At 40.7% G+C, this 12611-nt stretch overlaps 1 protein-coding gene across 1 annotated transcript in view; it reads right to left on the reverse strand.

Moving 5' to 3' along the window:
• The window catches only part of znrf1 (zinc and ring finger 1), a 244674-nt gene that overhangs the window by 96246 nt on the left and 135817 nt on the right, over nucleotides 1-12611 (reverse strand). The gene's annotated exons all lie outside the window — the stretch shown is intronic.

Genomic DNA, 12611 nt, shown 5'->3' on the forward strand with positions numbered 1-12611 from the left:
TGATTCCCAGCTTGGGTCACTGTCTGTGTGGAGTTTGCACATTCTCCCTGCGAGGGTCTGTGTGCGTTTCCTCCGGTTTCCTCCTACAGTCCAAAGATGTACTGGTTAGGTGCATCGGCCATGCTAAATTCTCCCTCCGTGTACCTGAAAGGCACCAGTATGTGGCAACTAGGGGATTTTCACAGTAATTTTATTACTTGTGATTAATTAATAAACATTTTTATTTTACTTTAATTCATTGTTTTGTAGGATTCAAATACCAGGGAGAACACGTTAAAATGAAGATAGGAGGAGGGGAGAAATTTGGAAGAAGTTTATTATTTCCTCTGCAGTTTTAATTCTGTTTCTCTCCATGAATGCTGCCTGATCTGTTGACTATTTCCAGCATTTTTTTGTTTGCATTAATTAACACCAAGTCTCTCCATCATCCCCCTTCGTCCGGATTCTCTCAGCCTCACCCGCTATGCCTTCATTCCAGTTGAACTTATTTTCTGAAGCTGATAGAACATTAAACAAAAACTGTGTTATCAAAGCAGGTGGGGGAGAAAACAAGCTCAGCTGGAATTTTACCTCAATTAAGTTGCCGAACTTTGACTTCATCTTTCAGAATTATTCAAAGCTACTGAGTAGAAAGTGATAGAACCTAAGAAAATCATTCCATCAATTCAGTATGCTGATTGAATGGTACAAGTGCTTCCTGAGAAATTAGATGCATTGCACATGCTCACACTACACATTGAAATTCCACTTAGACAGCTTTGGAGGGGTATAAAGATACCAAGCATACATACAGACTTTTGAGAGAGTGGAGGTCTTCAAGTAAAACTCCAATGACTCTTCTGTAAAATATGCAATTTTATTTTTAAACTTTGCCTTCAAACTCTGAAATTGGGCACGGAAAACAAGACAGAGAAAAATCAGAAAGCATTTTTAGCCATTTGAAGAAACTCAGTGACCCAATTGTAGAATCAGGAAGATATGCTGCCTATAAAGTAGCAGGAATTGCTTTCTGTGCAGCATGCACCTTTAACACTGAAGCAGCTTATCACAATGAACCTACAAGAATAACAGGTACAACAGATACTTAGAATAGTATTTGAATGAAATATTGGCTCCAATGACAAATTCAATATTTGATCTTTTGGGTGGTATGTTAGCCAAAAGACTTTTAGCTTGTTGGGTTTAAGTTTGAACTTAACCCAAACAGTCACACAAGAATACCGTCCCAAATCAGCCATACATCATTCCATGTGAAATGATTTGAACACCCATACCTCAATTGCCAGCAAGTATTGGAGCACAACATAAAGCTACCCACAAATTAACACTAAATTACCTGATATATTGGTAATAATATTTCCTACTCATTCATGGGACATGGAATTTGCTGGCTAGACCAGCATTTATTGCCCTTCCTTAATTACCCTTTAACTGAGTAGATTTTAAAAAATCAATCACATTTCTGTGGATCTGGAGTCACATGTAGGCCAGACCAGGTGAGTATGGCAGAATTCCTTCCCGAAAGAACATTATTGAACCACGTGGATCGTTACAACAATCAGCAACAGTTTCACTGTCATCATTAGACCTCTAATTCCAGATTTTTTTTAGTGAATTTAAATTTCACCAGTTCTGTGGTGGGATTCAAGCCCCAGCCTCTAGAACACCATCCTGGGTCTGTGAAGTACTAGTCCAGCAACATTACCACTACACCACTGCCTTGCAATCATAATGCAAATTAAACTATTCTGCAGTAATATGTAAACTATTTATCAAGTTAATCAAAACCAACTATTTAGGGAGCATATTATGGTCTGAACATTTATTACTTCCTTCACGTTGAGAAATTAGACATTCTACTCATCTTAAGAAATCATGTTCACAGCATATTTTGATCTTAACCAAGTTGGACAGCAGTGTTCTACTGAAGGCATTAAAAGAGTTTTTATTGAACAAATCATACAATAGCTAAATAATAAATTACATTCAATTGATATTAATTATGAGCTGGACAAACTGCCATCCATACAGGCAATAAAAGTAGTAAGGAATTAATGGAACTCAACATATTATTGAGTCAGTTTTTGATTAAATTTAGTTCAATTAACTCAACCTTAATCTATTCTTTTCAAGTCAAGACAGTCAGATTTTTAAAAAAAGAATCGTGTTTATGTCAGAAAAAGTAATTAAAGTCAGAATTAACATTTCCTATTGGTACTGAGGCACAGTGGGGTGAAAGGAGGAGGACAAAGTTTATCAAGAGTGCTTTTATATTATGCTAAAATACACCAATGTGTAGCTAATAAATATTGGATAAACAAAAAAAAATTCAAGGGTATAATGGTCACAAGAAAACTGAAAAATGATGACACATTTAAGTTCAGTCAATTTTATAATGTCATGCATTGTTATTTACTTCTGAACACAACTTATCGAATAAAAGGCCGCTTGCAGTTTTCTGCGTGTCTTTCAAAAGTGAGACTGATATATGAAGCAGTACATAGTATTCAGACTGTAGAAGCCTGATAAAAAATTTCAAATGGATGTGCTTTACATCAAAAATTGTTTATGGTTCCAAGGTTTCCTTTTGTTATTTTAACATGGTTAGTTCTCAAGGAACATAATTACCATTGATGCCAAATATTATTGTGGCATTTTTGAAAAAAATATAATGTATTTAACAGTCTGTGCTGTAATTCCTCTCCTTCAATATTTAATTAATAGCAGAGAACAATATGTCCAATTGTGAGAGATTTATTAAGGTCATTATTTCTAGTGCAGTCAATAAATTTGGTTTCAAGTTTAAACTCCACATTTGGTTTAAATACTATGCTGGGGGGGGGAGGGAGGAATCATTTGTCTTAGCCTAAAACAAATTTTACTAGGCCAAAACAAATAGAAATTTACAGCACAGAACAGACATTGATATTTGGAAATATCTTCTGAAGGAAGATTGGTTCACACCAAGGGAACTTTTCAAGATTGCACGGTTGGTTATTGTATGTTTTTTGTCACCCATAAACAACAAGATCTGGTTTTAGCCAATAAAATCAATCTATAAACTGTACAATAGAATTATAATGATACTGTGCTTTTTTTGATAATTTTTCTGTTTACGGTGAGACTGCTTTAAGAGGCAATGCTTTGTTACGAGAGTCGATTTGTCTGGGAAAATATGTAGCTCAAATGCTGAGAATGCAGGATAAAAGTAAAGTTACTTATTAATCACAAGTAGGCTTACATTAACACTGCAATGAAGTTACTGTGAAAATTCCCTAGTCACCACACTCTGGCACCTGTTCAGGCAAATTGAGGGAGAATTTAGCATGGCCAATGCATCTAACCAGCACATCTTTCAGACTGAGGGGGGAAACAGGAGCACCTGAAGGAAATACATGCAGAAACAGGGAGAATGTGCAGCTTCCGCACAGTGACCCAAGCCGGGAATCAAACCTGGGTCCCTGGCAGTGTAAGACAGCAGTGCTAACCATTGTGCCACCATGCTGCTGATTTTAGCTAGGACTGTTTTACTTGGTAGAGTTAACGGATCTTTTGTTTATTTTGGTTCTCCTGCAATTTCAGACGAGGTATGTGGAGTCATGTGGTTAAAGGGAGGAGCAAAGCTTGCCGGAAAAAATATATTCATTTTAAGATGCAGGGCAGTTGCTGCCTGGATCTGGTGGAAGAAAAAATAAGAACATAAGAACATAAGAAATAGGAGCAGGAGTAGGCCATCTAGCCCTTCGAGCCTGCCCCGCCATTCAATAAGATCATGGCTGATCTGTCGCTGCTCAGTTCCACTTTCCCGCCCTCTCCCCATAACCCTTAATCCCCTCTCTTATCAAAAACCCATCAACCCGCATCTTAAAAATATTTAGCGAGGCAGCCTCCACCACTTCAACGGGCAGAAAATTCCAGAGATTCACCACCCTTTGAGTGAAGAAGTTCCTCCTCAACTCCGTTCTAAACCGCCCCCCTTTTATCTTGAGGCTGTGACCCCTAGTCCTACTGTCTTTTTTGAGCGGGAAGAGTCTTTCCACCTCTATCCTATCCATCCCATTCATCATCTTATACGTCTCAATGAGATCTCCTCTCATTCTTCTAAACTCTAACGAGTACAAGCCTAGTTTATTCAGCCTCTCCTCATAGCTCAACCCCCTCAACTCCGGTATCATCCTAGTAAACCTCCTCTGCACTCCCTCCAAGGCCAAAATATCTTTGCGCAGGTGCAGTGCCCAAAACTGCACACAGTACTCCAGCTGCGGCCTCACCAATGCCCTATATAGCTGCAGCAAGACCTCCCTACTTTTATATTCAATCCCCCTCGCTCTGAAGGCCAGCATCCCATTCGCCTTCCTGACCACCTGCTGCACCTGCAAGCTGGGTTTTTGCGACTCATGCACAAGGGCCCCGAGGTCCCTCTGCACCGTCGCCTGCTGCAGTTTTTCGCCCCGTAAGTAATAGTCCTTCCTACCATTCTTCCTACCAAAGTGGACCACCTCACACTTGCCAACATTAAATTCCATTTGCCATTTCCTGGCCCATTCGCCCAGCCTATCTAGATCCTTCTGCAGACTCTCCACACCCTCCGCACAATTTGCCGTTCCACCAATCTTGGTGTCATCAGCAAATTTCGACACCATACACTCGGTTCCCTCCTCCAGATCATCTATATAAATGGTAAAAAGCTGAGGCCCCAGCACCGACCCCTGGGGCACTCCACTAGTCACCATCCGCCAATCCGAATAGCACCCGTTGACCCCCACTCTCTGCCTCCTATTTGACAACCAATCCTCTATCCACGCTAACACCCTACCCCCAACTCCATGTCCCTCGACCTTCTGCAATAACCTCTTGTGAGGTACTTTGTCAAACGCCTTCTGAAAATCTAGAAAGACCACATCCACCAGCTCTCCTCTATCCACCGCCCTAGACACATCCTCATAGAACTCCAGTAAATTTGTCAGACACGACTTCCCTTTAATGAAACCGTGCTGCGTCTGCTCTATCAAGCAATTCCCTTCAAGATGCCTCGCAATTTCCTCCTTAATGACAGATTCTAACATTTTACCTACCACAGACGTTAAACTAAACGGCCTATAATTCCCCGCCTTTTGCCTGGCACCCTTCTTAAACAACGGCATAACATTAGCCGTTTTCCAATCATCCGGCACTTCCCCGGAATCCAGCGACGTCTGGAAAATAACCACCAAGGCATCCACTATCACCTCCGCCATTTCTTTCAGAACCCTCGGATGCATTCCATCCGGTCCTGGGGACTTGTCCACAATCAGCCCCTCCAGTCTGTTGAGCACTGCCTCTCTAGTAACAGTAATGTCATTAAGACCCTCCAGTCCTACCACCCTTCCATCGCTAACACCCGGCAAATTATTCACGTCCTCCTCCGTGAAGACAGAAACAAAAAAGTTATTCAATACCTTAGCCATATCCCCATCCCCTACCACTAGGTCCCCTTTCTCATCCTCTAAAGGACCAACATTCACCCTAGCCAGCCTCTTCCTTTTTATATATTTATAAAAACTCTTGCTATCCTTTTTTATATTAAGCGCTAGCCCAGCTTCACAGTTTCTCCTACCCTTCTTTATCAACTTCTTTGTCAATCTTTGTTGACATTTAAACCTCTCCCAATCCTCTTCTCGCCCACTACTCTTAGCTACTCTAAATTCCTCCGCTTTTAGTTTAACACTTTCCTTCACCTCCTTCGTTATCCACGGCTTATTACCTCTCCTCCTACTATCCTTTTTGACCATCGGAATAAATTTCTGCTGAGCACCAAGAAAGATCTCCTTAAAGATCCTCCACTGCTCCTCAACAGACCCTCCCTCCAACGCGCTCTCCCAGTCCACATTCGCCAATTCTTCTCTCATCCTACCGTACTCCCCTCTATTCAAACAAAGGACGCGTGTCCGGGAACCCACTTTCTCCTCCTTCATCTGCACCAGAAACTCCACCATACAATGATCACTCTCCCCAAGAGGATCCTTCACCACAAGGTCCCTAATTCTACCCACCTCATTACATAGCACCAGATCCAAGATAGCTCGCTCCCTCGTCGGCTTCAACACACACTGTTCGAGGAAACTATCCCGGCAGCATTCCAAGAACTCTTCCTCGAGCCCCCCGCGTCCAACGTGGGTCGACCAATCAATATGCAGATTGAAATCCCCCATAACTACGGCCGTCCCATTCCTGCACGCCGCACTTATTTGCGCATTAACAGCCCGCCCCACCTCCAGATCATTATTCGGGGGCCTATAGACGACACCCACCAGCGTCTTCCTCCCCTTGCTGTTCCTAATCTCCACCCACAACGATTCCACCCTCTGCTCCTTGGCTCCAATATCATCCCTTGCTACCACCGTGATGCTATCCTTAATCAGCAGAGCTACGCTCCCCCCTTTTCCCTCCTGCCTATCCTTCCTAAACACTTGATAGCCCTGTACATTCAGCTCCCAGTCCCTGTCACCCTGCAGCCACGTCTCTGTAATGGCCACCAGATCGTATCCATTTGTGTCGATCTGCGCCACCAGCTCATCCACTTTATTCCGAATGCTTCGTGCATTCAGATAAAGTGCTTTCATCCCAGCCTTCACCTGGACCCTATTTGCCGTAACGCCACCAACTATACTCACGCCCCCTACTCCCTCTATTATTGGGACATCCTCGGCCTCTTCCCTTACCTGTACCCTCTCCTTAACTTAGACCTCGTAACATCACCTACCCTCGCACCGTCCCCCCCCAATTAGAATTAATCCCCCCCCAATTAAAATTCTCTCTCTCTCTCTGCCCAGTGGCTTTTTGAAAGCTCTAAGACTGTTAGCTTAAGTCACAGGAACTATGCCTATGTTTTGAGAACTAACCATAAAGAGAGGTTCAAATCTATAAGAGAAATACTGCTTGATTGGAACTAATAGTTTAAAAGATTTTATTCATGTCACAAGTAGGCTTACATTAACACTGCAATGAAGTTACTGTGAAATATAATAGTGATATAACAGTGATAGGGTAGAAGTTAAGAGCTGTATTTTGCCATGTTTAAGTATTGTTCAGTTGTTCAAAGTTAAACTAATTCATTTGTTATAAACGGTTTAAAGTTTGTTTTGATAAAAGTTGCCTAGTTTGTCAGTAGAATTGCAACTAGAGTGAAACATCCCACCCTCACACAATATACCTTGGGGTTTCTGACCTGGTACCCTAATAAAATTCTAAATTAAGCAAATTAATGCTGTTTATTCAGTTACTGATCTGACTGTTAAAGGAGAAACCCTGCATTACAGCCAATAACCCTACCACATCTACATTCCAAGCTGGTAGCCAAGTGCTTTTACTTTGCAAATCAGAATGGACATGTATAACATCCATATATCAAAATGAATGTTAGACCATTAAGCCAGTTAAGCTTTTCTAATGTTATTACTGCAACTTATGCAGCTAAACTACCTTTGACTTACTCAAAATATATTGCATCGTTATTGCGATTGGTTTTTTTAAATTTAAGCTACTTCAACAACTACTCAATCACAAATCTGAGCTAATTGTATTGATGTGGAATGTGTTTATAATGCAGCAACTAAGGCCATTAATTGTTCCCAACTTACCTTTGGAAAGAAAGAGGACAAATGTGCTTCCTCAAGACTATCGTGATCAACTTTGGTTAGGAAATAAAATTTTAAAATTTTATTAAATTATATGTATTTTATGAAGAAGTAAGAATATTTTTTAAGGCTTTCCGAACTGGCTGAAGAAAATCAGACAGACTCTGATAAGCTGCAGAGTCACACACGTTACATGTAGTGGCAGAGCGGCAAACTTACTATGCAGTTCAAAAAGGGTGGAAGCTCTCTGTGTGGTTTCAAAAAGGGGCTTTTCTAATCAGAGGTGCTGATTAGGCATATATAAAAAAGGGATGTTTGGTGTAAGGCTAGGGTCATTTGGAAAAAAAAATCAAGTCAACGGTTCTGAGGGTTACACGTTCTTAGTCATAATTGATGCACATTGGCCAGAAGTTATGGGATCTACTGCATTTAACCAAACCATTGAAAAACTTGATGAAATTTTAGCAAGATTTGGTAAACCAGACTAGATTGATCTTCTATGGTGATGAGGGGGTAAAGAAATGAATAAATAGAAGTCTTACAGGGTTACCTATTTGGGGGGGGGGGGGGGGGGGGGGGGGTGGTGCATGTGGAAACGAGGGCATATTTATGCAAAACTTTCTTGCAGGAGATAAAATAAATGCGAAGTAGTTCTTGTTGAGATAGGTTTTGCAGAATCGCTGGAAGCAGAATGCTTGACAGACAAAGTCACCTTTTCTCATTGTGTACTTACAATATAAAAATACAATGAGCTCTAAAAAACATTGGTGCAAAGATTCTCAAGTCACAAATACTTCATTAATCCTATTGGGGCTAACAATGTTTTTTAGCAATTTAAAATTACTTTAAGTTGCTGTGGAGCAGAAATGTTTCCTGCTTTAAAGTAGGCAGTCACAGTGTCATCATCATCAAGGATGATGAGTCCACAGGCCTTACTAGTGAATGACATATCAGAACCAAGGACATCAAAAGTATAAGAGAATTTTTAAAAAGAGCCTGTGAAAACAAGTCAAAAACAAATTTCTATGCAGAACATGAGTCGGCTAGGAGAAGAGTAATATGGACACTGTCACTACACATTGTTCGAAAAATAGGATTTGAACGTGCAAAGGAACATGATTTGAACTCAGGAATATCTGTGCAGGATCCAGCATTAAGCTTGATGTATTAAAAGCAACAACTCCACTGTTCAGCTATGCATAATTGCCAATTTTTTTTTTGAGTACAGAATTTGCTGGAGTGGGGTATCTTGCACTCTGCCCTGTTACTTACACGTCTCCCCTCAGCCTTCAGTTGCTGCAGGTGCAAATTGATAATGGGATGATGAGGGTCACAGGCAATCTGGGATTTTGGTGAACAACAGGATCAACAGTTTTCCTCTTTAAACAATGAAATCTAAATGTTGAAAATAAAATAAAGAAGTGCCAAGGTCAAGGGTGAGTTACAGCCAAACAAGGTACAGAAAGAGAAAGAGAGAAAAAAAAAGAGAGAAGGCCAGAATCTTCCACATGTGGGTGATGCTTAAAGTGTTGGAAAATGGGTTATTTGGAGGTTTGTAAACTCCCAATAACTTCACCTCTGCATGTTTGTGATGAAGTCTCACGATGTGTTTGGCACCCTCCCAAAGGCACGCTCTCCATTTTGGTCACTCACCTGCCAGAATCACCTAGGATTTTTGGAGAATATCCCTAAAGTGTTTCCCTTGTCTGCCTGAGAGCCTAGTACAGCAGTTGCTTTGATAGGCTGAAGTCTGACATGTCTCACTTAGCGGAGCTGGTTTGATTAATGCATCAATGTTGGGCAAGTTAGCTTGTGAGAAGATACTGGACCCTCTTTCTTACCACTGGATTTGGAGAATTTTGAGAAGATATCACTGGTGGTACTTTGAGGTGCCTACTCTAAGTCCTCCAAGTTAACAAAACATGCAAGACTGAGAGATCACTGCTATTTGCTGAACTCTGACCTGAGCCTCAGGTTTGAAACTGCCTGAGACTTCTCAAAAATACTTTTCCTCACTTGGGTGATAATTGAGCCAGCACATTGGAGATTATGATGACTTTTGTTGTCAATGCCTATCTTTGCTGTGAGGATATTCCAAAGAAACAGAAAACGGTCTCTATTTTCCAGAATCTTGCTGTTGACTTTAACAAACTGGGAGGCATTCTGCTGTGGGACCATAATTCAATAAGCAGTAAAACACAAATCGACTGGAACCTCTTCATAGTTGGTTCAGATTTTCATATGAAAACAAGTAAAAACTAAATTTTATTTAGTGCATGAGCTGTTGTGCTGGAAAAAAAAACCATGAAGAAAATTGGATTCTATTCAATCAATATGTAAATGGCATGGTGGGTCAACCAACAGCACGTGGAATGCAGCAATTCAAGAAGACAGCCCACCACCACCTTCTCAAGGGCAACTAGAGATGGACAATAAATGCTGGCCAGCCAGCAATGCCCACGTTCCACAAATGAATAAACAAAACACTAAGCATCAAATACTTGATGAAATTGAAACAAAAGACAGAGACTGGATTTTTAAAATTCATTTATGGGGTCTGGGCATCAATGGCTAGACCATAATTTATTGTCTATCCCAAGCTGCCCTTCAGAAGATGGTGATGAGTTGTCTTTTTGAACAGCTGCAGTTCCTGAGATATATCCACAGTGCTGTTATGTAGGCAGTTCCAAGATTTTGACCCAATAACACTGAAGCAATAGCAATATATTTCCAAGTCAAGATGGAGAATGGCTTGAAGGGGAACCTCCAGGCGTGGTGTTCCCAGGTATCCGCTCCTGTTGTTGTTCTAGATGGTAGTGGCTGTGAGCTTGGAAGGTGCTGATGATGTTGAGTTTTTGTGCACTTATCCATGCAAGTGGGGAGTATTCTATTACATTCCTGTCTTGTGCCTTGTTGATGGCAAACTGGTTCTGGGGAGCCAGGAGGTGAGTTATTCGTCACATCATTCCTAGACTTTGGCCTGCTCTGGTAGCCACAAGCATTTATTTGGCTAGTCAATGGTAACCCCTAGGATGTTGACAGTGGGGGATTCAGTGATGGTAATGCCATTGAATGTTATGAAGTAATAATTAGATCCTCTCTGGTTGGACATGATCATTACCTGGCAATTGTATAGCATGAATAATACTTGTCACCTGTCATCCCAAGTCTAGATATTGTGCAGGTCTTGGGATTGCTTAAATATCTGAGTCATCACAAATAGTACTCAACATTGTGCAGTCATCAGCAAACATCCCTACTTAAATTGGAAGGATGCTCACTACAGTAGCTCAAGATGCTTGGGCCTAGGATACTATCTTGAGGAACTTCTGCAGTGATGTCCTACAGCTGAGATGACTGACTTCCAACCACCACAACCATCTTACTTTGTGCCTGGTATGACTCCAAACAGCAGAGCTTTTCCCTCGATACCCACTGATTCCAGTTCTACTAGGGCTCCTCGAGGCCACACTCGGTCAAATGCTGCCTTTGTGTCAAAGGCAGTCACTTTCAATGAACTGAAAATTCCAGAATGTCAAGGAAAGGCAAACTGACTCACCTGTATAAGAATAATATATTAAAATTTAAGTTTGTGTAGACTATTTATTTGTGATACCTAGTTTGGTTTAAATCATCCCATGTTAATGAATTTAATTATACAGATTACACTTAACTCTGGGCTCCTTCCTAGCAGATCAAGTACTAAATCTGCATTTCTAATCATCTTGTATCTTGCTAGATTCCTGGTCTTCTTCCGGACAGAACTTCCCAACAGACTACCCTTACTCAACATGCCCCTTAAGCAGACCACCTGCTCATTTGTCATTCTCTTCTCAATTCTGACGATATGCACTGACATCATAACTCTATTCAGGTCTTCAACACTGTCATTATTGCTCCAATTCACAAAACAGAACATTTCCAATTTGGCCATTTCCTTCAAGGACAGTCAACCATCCCATTCCATGAAAAGTTACAGCACACATCAATGCCTCAATTACCTTCCCATCGCTTCTATCCTGTCTACCAAACTGATAATGCACTGACTACCTCAGTAATATAGAGCATGGCTCATTCTCCTATAGTCATCAATCTTTCTCAATGCATTTCATTCTGTTACCTAATCTACTAGCCTCCAACATTTCTTCTTGGCGGTCAGCCTTTTCTCCTGACTAATCATAGCGATCGCATTGTTAAGATTTTCCATTTCTTCCAAATCTTTCTCCCTCCCCTATCCATGTGGTCAGATCTAGTGCACATCTGGACTCCATTCTTTATCATCTTTTACTCGTTTATGTGTTACCACCTAGAAAATCATTTAAAACCATGGATTCAGCTTCCAATTGAACGTCAACTTTTTCCTCTGTAGCTCCATTACCAATCTGAGATTGTTCATATACTCCAGTGGTTTTCAAACATTAAAACATGTTTGTTCTACATTCACTAAAACCGGAACCAGATCTTTCAACTCAAAACACCTACACTGCTCTTGTATCCATTGCCTCTATTTATAAAGCCTACGATACTAAATAATTTATTAATCTATGCATGTGCTAAATATAGAACTTATACAAAATGTCAGAGCCAGTGCTCTCTCCGTACAAGTTCCATGTATCCCTCCAAATTGATCTGAAGGTTTTTGTTCCAGCTAACTGCATAATTGTTTCAAAACAATAGATTCCAATAGTCAAAGGGAAATGCTCAGTTCAATAATCACAAACAGAATATCTGATTTTAGAATCATGCCAACTGTATAATTCAGGTCAGAATTACAGTAATTAGTTATGTCATTTCGAGGATTACAGAAAATGCTTTGTAAAGTTTGCCCTTTTCAGTTTATATGGTGAAGACTACAGATAGTAAGAATGTTTTCCTGTGCATCTTGGATAGCATCAATATGCAAATTAGTATCTTTTTGTCAGGTAAGATGTCTTGGTAAAATGCTCTTTTGCAAAGTCGGTGCAGACTCATTGGGCCAAATGGCCCCCTTTTGCA

Source organism: Carcharhinus amblyrhynchos, chromosome 4 (assembly GCF_965287045.1).
Source record: "Carcharhinus amblyrhynchos chromosome 4, sCarAmb.v2.hapA, whole genome shotgun sequence".
Taxonomy (NCBI): Eukaryota; Metazoa; Chordata; class Chondrichthyes; order Carcharhiniformes; family Carcharhinidae; genus Carcharhinus; species Carcharhinus amblyrhynchos.